Source organism: Tachyglossus aculeatus, chromosome 18 (assembly GCF_015852505.1).
Source record: "Tachyglossus aculeatus isolate mTacAcu1 chromosome 18, mTacAcu1.pri, whole genome shotgun sequence".
Taxonomy (NCBI): domain Eukaryota; kingdom Metazoa; phylum Chordata; class Mammalia; order Monotremata; family Tachyglossidae; genus Tachyglossus; species Tachyglossus aculeatus.
Genome location: NC_052083.1, coordinates 38,561,059 through 38,570,258, shown reverse-complemented (window position 1 = coordinate 38,570,258; position 9,200 = coordinate 38,561,059). Strand labels below are relative to the sequence as shown.

General features: G+C 42.3%; 1 long non-coding RNA gene across 1 annotated transcript; it reads right to left on the bottom strand.

Moving 5' to 3' along the window:
- Positions 1-95: 95 nt before the first annotated feature.
- On the bottom strand, positions 96-613 carry LOC119940262. The gene is made up of 3 exons (XR_005454900.1): positions 492-613; positions 289-301; positions 96-132 (listed from the first exon to the last, which is right to left on the bottom strand). It is a non-coding gene; the product is annotated as an uncharacterized LOC119940262 (long non-coding RNA).
- Positions 614-9,200: the final 8,587 nt, after the last annotated feature.

The window sequence follows — 9,200 nt, the reverse complement described above, 5'->3', positions numbered from 1 at the left end:
GATTGATTGATTGATTGATTGATAAGATGGACAACAAAACAAATCATATTAACAAAATAAAATCAATAGAATAAAGATGTACAACATGAGCAGTACCTGGTCTCTCGGGCTGCGGCAGAGAAAATCACCAGGCTGGAGGAGGGAAAGGCAACAGGCCCAGCCAGTAAGCGCTCAATAAATACGATTGATTGATTGATTGATTGGATTGATGGATTGAGACAGACAACAAAAAAAACCATATTAACAAAATAAAATCAATAGAATAAAGATGTACAGCATGAGCAGTACCTGGTCTCTCGGGCTGCGGCAGAGAAAATCACCGGGCCAGAGGAGGGAAAGACAGCAGGTCCAGCCAGTAAGCGCTCAATAAATATGATTGATTGATTGATTGATTGATTGATTCATTGATTGATTGATTGAGACGGACAACAAAACAAACCATATTAACAAAATAAAATCAATAGAATAAAGTTGTACAACATGAGCAGTACCTGGTCTCTCGGGCTGCGGCAGAGAAAATCACCGGGCCGGAGGAGGGAAAGACAACAGGCCCAGTCAGGAAGCGCTCAATAAATACAATTGATTGATTGATTGATTGATTGATTGATAAGATGGACAACAAAACAAATCATATTAACAAAATAAAATCAATAGAATAAAGATGTACAACATGAGCAGTACCTGGTCTCTCGGGCTGCGGCAGAGAAAATCACCAGGCTGGAGGAGGGAAAGGCAACAGGCCCAGCCAGTAAGCGCTCAATAAATACGATTGATTGATTGATTGATTGGATTGATGGATTGAGACAGACAACAAAAAAAACCATATTAACAAAATAAAATCAATAGAATAAAGATGTACAGCATGAGCAGTACCTGGTCTCTCGGGCTGCGGCAGAGAAAATCACCGGGCCAGAGGAGGGAAAGACAGCAGGTCCAGCCAGTAAGCGCTCAATAAATATGATTGATTGATTGATTGATTGATTGATTCATTGATTGATTGATTGAGACGGACAACAAAACAAACCATATTAACAAAATAAAATCAATAGAATAAAGTTGTACAACATGAGCAGTACCTGGTCTCTCGGGCTGCGGCAGAGAAAATCACCGGGCCGGAGGAGGGAAAGACAACAGGCCCAGTCAGGAAGCGCTCAATAAATACAATTGATTGATTGATTGATTGATTGATTGATAAGATGGACAACAAAACAAATCATATTAACAAAATAAAATCAATAGAATAAAGATGTACAACATGAGCAGTACCTGGTCACTCGGGCTGCGGCAGAGAAAATCACCGGGCCGGAGGAGGGAAAGGCAACAGGCCCAGCCAGTAAGCGCTCAATAAATACGATTGATTGATTGATTGATTGGATTGATTGATTGAGACGGACAACAAAACAAACCATACTAACAAAATAAAATCAATAGAATAAAGATGTACAACATGAGCAGTACCTGGTCACTCGGGCTGCGGCAGAGAAAATCACCGGGCCGGAGGAGGGAAAGGCAACAGGCCCAGCCAGTAAGCGCTCAATAAATACGATTGATTGATTGATTGATTGGATTGATTGATTGAGACGGACAACAAAACAAACCATATTAACAAAATAAAATCAATAGAATAAAGATGTACAACATGAGCAGTACCTGGTCACTCGGGCTGCGGCAGAGAAAATCACCGGGCCGGAGGAGGGAAAGGCAACAGGCCCAGCCAGTAAGCGCTCAATAAATACGATTGATTGATTGATTGATTGGATTGATTGATTGAGACGGACAACAAAACAAACCATATTAACAAAATAAAATCAATAGAATAAAGATGTACAACATGAGCAGTACCTGGTCACTCGGGCTGCGGCAGAGAAAATCACCGGGCTGGAGGAGGGAAAGGCAACAGGCCCAGCCAGTAAGCGCTCCATAAATACAATTGATTGATTGATTGATTGATTGATAAGATGGACAACAAAACAAACCATATTAACAAAATAAAATCAATAGAATAAAGTTGTACAACATGAGCAGTACCTGGTCTCTCGGGCTGCAGCAGAGAAAATCACCGGGCCGGAGGAGGGAAAGGCAACAGGCCCAGCCAGGTCCCACAGAGCTTGTGTGGCCCCTAGTCACACGTCAGGCCTCTTACAAAGCGACACACCCACAACCCCCAAGTGGCGTCCAGGAAATCCAACCCCCTCCCGCCCTCGATACCCTCCCCTCTTCTCCCCAGGGTGATGCCAGTCAACTTGGGCCCACCCCCACCCCGCCCTGGGCACTCCTGGCCTCCTGATGCCATCTGCTGCCCCGAGGAAGGGACGTCCCCGGGCCAACTGGAAAGTCAGACAACAGCATTTAATAATAATAATTACTGTTATTCATTCATTCAATCGTATTTATTGAGCGCTTACTATGTGCAGAGCGCTGGACCAAGCGCTTGGGATAGTCCAAGTTGGCAACATCCCTCCTTCCTCTCCTCCTCTGCCCTCTCTCCATCCCCCCCGCCTTATCTCCTTCCCTTCCCCACAACACCTGTATATATGTTTGTACATATTTATTACTCTATTTATTTTACTTGTACATATCTATTCTATTTATTTTATCTTGTTAATATGTTTGGTTTTGTTCTCTGTAATTACTGTTATTCATTCATTCAATCGTATTTATTGAGCGCTTACTATGTGCGGAGCGCTGGACCAAGCGCTTGGGAGAGTCCAAGTTGGCAACATCCCTCCTTCCTCTCCTCCTCCGCCCTCTCTCCATCCCCGCTGCCTTACCTCCTTCCCTTCACCACAGCACCTGTATATATGTTTGTACATATTTATTACTCTATTTATTTTACTTGTACATATCTATTCTGTTTATTTTATCTTGTTAATGTGTTTGGTTTTGTTCTCTGTCTCCCCCTTCTAGACTGTGAGCCCGCTGTTGGGTAGGGACCGTCTCTATGTGTTGCCAACTTGGACTTCCCAAGCGCTTAGTACAGTGCTCTGCACACAGAAAGCGCTCAATAAATATGATTGATTGATTGATTGATTGAGTTTACTTGTATATATCTATTCTATTTATTTTATTTTGTTAATATGTTTGGTTTTATTCTCTGTCTCCCGCTTCTAGACTGTGAGCCCGCAGTTGGGTAGGGACTGTCTCTAGATGTTGCCAACTTGGACTTCCCAAGCGCTTAGTACAGTGCTCTGCACACACTAAGCACTCAATAAATACGATTGATTGATTGATTGATTGATTTTACTTGTACATGTCTATTCTATTTATTTTATTTTGTTAATATGTTTTGTTTTGTTCTCTGTCTCCCCCTTCTAGACTGTGAGCCCGCTGTTGGGTAGGGACCGTCTCTATGTGTTGCCAACTTAGACTTCCCAAGCGCTTAGTACAGTGCTCTGCACACAGTAAGCGCTCAATAAATACAGTTGATTGATTGATTGATCTAGAGACAGTCCCTACCCAACAGTGGGCTCACAGTCTAGAACGGGGAGACGGAGAACAAACCCAAACATATTCACAAAATAAAATAAATAGAATAGATATGTACAAATAAAATAAATAAATCAATAGAGTAATAACTATGTACAAACATATATACCCCTTTGTTAATATGTTTGGTTTTGTTCTCTGTCTCCCCCTTCTAGACTGTGAGCCCGCTGTTGGGTAGGGACTGTCTCTATGTGTTGCCAACTTGGACTTCCCAAGCGCTTAGTACAGTGCTCTGCACACAGTAAGTGCTCAATAAATACGATTGATTGATTGATTGATTGATCTAGCGATGGTCCCTACCCAACAGCGGGCTCACAGTCTAGAAGGGGGAGACAGAGAACAAAACCAAACGCATTAACAAAATAAAATAAATAGAATAGATATGTACAAGTAAAATAAATAAATCAATAGAGTAATAACTATGTACAAGCATATATACCCCTTTGTTAATATGTTTGGTTTTGTTCTCTGTCTCCCCCTTCTAGACTGTGAGCCCACTGTTGGGTAGGGACTGTCTCTATGTGTTGCCAACTTGGACTTCCCAAGCGCTTAGTCCAGTGCTCTGCACACAGTAAGTGCTCAATTAATACGACTGATTGATTGATTGATCTAGAGACGGTCCCTACCCAACAGCGGGCTCACAGTCTAGAAGGGGGAGACAGAGAACAAAACCAAACGCATTAACAAAATAAAATAAATAGAATAGGTATGTACAAGTAAAATGAATAGAGTAATAACTATGTACAAACATATATACCCTTTTTTCCCCGCCCCCCACTCTTCGCCCCCTTCTTCAAGAGCTTAGTACAGTGCTCTGCACACAGTAAGCGCTCAATAAATACGATTGATTGATCCCCCCATACAAATACAGGTAAAATAAATAAATCAATAGAGTAATAACTATGTACAAACATATATACCCCTTTGTTAATCTGTTTGGTTTTGTTGTCTGTCTCCCCCTTCTAGACTGTGAGCCCGCTGTTGGGTAGGGACCGTCTCTAGATGTTGCCAACTTGGACTTCCCAAGCGCTTAGTCCAGTGCTCTGCACACAGTAAGCGCTCAATTAATACGACTGATTGATTGATTGATCTAGAGACGGTCTCTACCCAACAGCGGGCTCACAGTCTAGAAGGGGGAGACAGAGAACAAAACCAAACATATTCACAAAATAAAATAAATAGAATAGGTATGTGCAAGTAAAATAAATAAATAAATAGAGTAATAACTATGTACAGACATATATACCCGTTTTTCCCCGCCCCCCACTCTTCACCCCCTTCTGCAAGCGCTTAGTACAGTGCTCTGCACACAGTAAGCGCTCAATAAATATGATTGATTGATCCCCCCCCATCAAATCCTGCCACATTTTGGGGCGCTGGGGGCGTCATGCCCTCCTCGGCCACAAGGTGGCGCTTCCCCCGCTCAAAATCCGGGTCCAGATGTGCTGGGGCCGTGGACCGGCTCCCCCTGCTGGTCAATCAATTAATCGTATTTATTGAGCGCCTCCTGTGTGCAGAGCACTGTACTAAGCGCTTGGGAAGTCCAAGTTGGCAACATAGAAAGACGTCCCCTACCCAACAAGCGGGCTCACAGTCTAGAAGGGGGAGACAGACCACAAAACCAAACATGTTAACAAAATAAAATAAATAGAATAGATACGCACCAGTAAAATAAATCAACATCGCAGCCTCGTAGTATCAAGAGCACCAGGCCCTGCAAAGGAGGAAGGGGTCACATTTTCTGCAAATTTGGAATTTTTCCCTTTCACGGCCCCCGCCTTTCCCTGACCTCCTTGCTGTGGAGTGTTCCAGAGGAGGCAGCTCATGTCCTTTCTCGGTCTCCCTCGATCATCCATCCCACTGTCTAACCCTGAGGCAGGTCAGGATGTTCTCTCAGTCTAGCTTAAGTCCCTCCGGCTGCAGAGTGGCAGTTCCCCAACATTCAGCCATGAAAGCCGTGAAATCACTCCCCGATTTCTGCTGATCCCAGCCCCTCAGCTCACCTTTCTGGGTGTCTCCTCTGATCCATCTCTATATGGATGGATCGCTATATGTTGCCGTCTCTATATGTTGCCAACTTGGACTTCCCAAGCGCTTAGTACAGTGCTCTGCACACAGTAAGCGCTCAATAAATACGATTGATTGATTGATTGATCCATCTCTTCATTTTCCAGACAGACCCGTGAGAGAAGGAAGCAGGACTGTGAGCCCGTTGTTGGGTAGGGACCATCTCTATATGTTGCCAACTTGGACTTCCCAAGTGCTTAGTACAGTGCCCTGCACACAGTAAGCGCTCAATAAATACGATTGACTGATTGATTGGTTGATCCATCTCTTCATTTTCCAGACAGACCCGTGAGAGAAGGAAGCAGGGCTGGATTGTTAATATGTTTTGTTCTGTTGTCCGTCTCCCCCTTCTAGACTGTGAGCCCACTGTTGGGTAGGGACTGTCTCTATATGTTGCCAACTTGTACTTCCCAAGCGCTTAGTACAGTGTCCTGCACACAGTAAGCGCTCAATAAATACGATTGATTGATTGATTGATCCATCTCTTCATTTTCCAGACAGACCCTTGAGAGAAGGAAGCAGGGCTGGATTGTTAATATGTTTTGTTTTGTTATCCGTCTCCCCCTTCTAGACTGTGAGCCCGCTGTTGGGTAGGGACCATCTCTATGTGTTGCCAACTTGGACTTCCCAAGCGCTTAGTACAGTGCTCTGCACATAGTAAGCGCTCAATAAATACGATTGATGATGATGATGATGAGATAATAATAATAATAATCCCCTTCTAGACTGTGAGCCCACTGTTGGGTAGGGACCGTCCCTCTATGTTGCCAACTTGTACTTCCCAAGCGCTTAGTACAGTGCTCTGCACACAATAAGTACTCAATAAATACGATTGAATGAATGAATAATAATAATTATTACTCTATTTATTTAATTTATTTATTAATTTATTTATTTTACTTGTACATATCTATTTATTTTATTTTGTTAATATATGTTTTGTTTTGTTCTCTGTCTCCCCCTTCTAGACTGTGAGCCCACTGTTGGGTAGGGACCGTCTCTATATGTTGCCATCTTGCACTTCTCAAGCACTTAGTACAGTGCTCTGCACACAGTAAGCGCTCAATAAATACGATTGATTGATTGATAATAATAGCATTTAATAGGTGCTTACTATGTGCAAAGCACTGTTCTAAGCGCTGGGAGGTTAACAAGGGGATCAGGTTGTCCCACGGGGGGCTCACAGTCTTCATCCCCATTTTATAGATGAGGTAACTGAGGCCCAGAAAAGTTAAGCGACTTGCCCAAAGTCACACAGCTGACAAGTGGTGGATCCGGGATTTGAACCCATGATCTATGACTCCAAAGCCCAGGCTCTTTCCACTGAGTAAGCACTTAGCAAATACCATTATTATTTTGATAGCACCTTGAGGGATAGCAGGCCTCAGTTACCTTATCTGTAAAATGGGGATTAAGACTGTGAGCCCCATGTGGGACAACCTGATTACCTTGTAATCTCCCCAGTGCTTAGAACAGTGCTTTGCACATAGTAAGCCCTTAACAAATGCTATCATTATTATTATTATTATGGGCTTTGGAGTCAGAAGTCATGGGTCCAAATCCCGGCTCCGCCAATTGTCAGCTGTGTGACTTTGGACAAGTCACTTAACTTCTCTGGGCCTCAGTGACCTCATCTGGAAAATGGGGATTAAGACTGTGAGCCCCCCATGGGACAACCTGATTACCTTGTAACCTCTCCAGTGGTTTGCACATAGTAAGTGCTTAATAAATGCCATCATTATTATTATTATTATCACTAAGCACTGGAGTGGATACAAGCAAATCGGATTGGACCTGGTCCCTATCCTAAGTGGGGCTCACAGTCTCCATCCCCATTTGAGGTAACTGAGGCCCAGAGAAGTGAAGTGACTTACCCAAGGTCACAGCAGACAAGTGTAGGAGTCGGGATTAGAACCCATGACTTTCTGACTCATGATGCACTTTCCTCCTCCTCCAGGGCAAAGCCCGTGGGAACAGGTGTGTGCGTGTTCGTGTGTGTATGCACACACATTCAATCGTATTTATTGAGAGCTTACTGTGTGCAAAGCACTGTACTAAACGCTTAGGAGGGTACATCGTAACAACAGACACATTCCTGCCTATAACGAGCTCATGGCCTAGAGAGGGAGACAGACATTAATATACATAAATAAACAGAACAATCAATAAATAAGGGACTTAGTGCTCTCTACCCTTACATAAACCTCTGTAAAAATGAGGTGCAAAATGACAATCTCTGCACGAATGAGCTACAAAAAGAAAATCTCTGTAAGAATGAGCTACGAAAAGAAAATATCTGTACAAATGAGCAACAAAATGAAAATTTTTGGACGAGTGAGCCATGGAAAGAAAATCTCTGCCTGAATGAGCCACGAAAAGAAATTCTCTACAAAATGAGCCACAAAAAGAAAATCTGTACAAAATGAGCCACAAGAAGAAAATCTACAAAGTGAGCCACAAGAAGAAAATCTACAAAATGAACCACAAGAAGAAAATCTACAAAATGAGCCACAAGAAGAGAATCTCTATAAAATGAGCCACAAGAAGAAAATGTCTACAAAATGAGCCACAAAAAAGAAAACCTCTACAAAATGAGCCAGAAGAAGAAAATCTACAAAATGAGCCACAAGAAGAAAATCTACAAAATGAGCCACAAGAAAGCCTCTACAAAATGAGCCACAAAAAAGAAAACCTCTACAAAATGAGCCAGAAGAAGAAAATCTACAAAATGAGCCACAAGAAGAAAATCTACAAAATGAGCCACAGGAAGAAAATCTCTACAAAATGACCCACAGGAAGAAAACCTCTACAAAATGAGCCACAAAAAAGAAAACCTCTACAAAATGAGCCACAAGAAGAAAACCTCTACAAAATGAGCCACGAAAAAGAAAACCTCTACAAAATGAGCCACAAGAAGAAAATCTCTACAAAATGAGCCACAGGAAAGCCTCTACAAAATGAGCCACAAAAAAGAAAACCTGTACAAAATGAGCCACAGAAAGAAAATCGGTACAAAATGAGCCGGAAGAAGAAAATCTACAAAATGAGCCACAAGAAGAAAATCTACAAAATGAGCCACAGGAAGAAAATCTCTACAAAATGACCCACAGGAAGAAAACCTCTACAAAATGAGCCACAAAAAAGAAAAATTCTACAAAATGGGCCACAAGAAGAAAACCTCTACAGAATGAGCCACAAAAAGAAAACCTCTACAAAATGAGCCACAAGAAGAAAACCTCTACAAAATGAGCCACGAAAAAGAAAACCTCTATAAAATGAGCCACAAGAAGAAAATATCTACAAAATGAGCCACAGGAAAGCCTCTACAAAAACTGAGCCACAAAAAAGAAAACCTGTACCAAATGAGCCACAAAAAGAAAATCTGTACAAAATGAGCCAGATGAGGAAAATCTACAAAATGAGCCACAAGAAGAGAACCTCTACAAAACGAGCCACAAGAAGAGAACCTCTACAAAACGAGCCACAAGAAGAAAACCTCTACAAAATGAGCCACAAGAAGAAAATCTACAAAATGAGCTACAAGAAGAAAACCTCTACAAAATGAGCCACAAAAAGAAAATCTGTACACAATGAGCCGGAAGAAGAAAATCTACAAAACGAGCCACAAGAAGGAAACCTCTACAAAA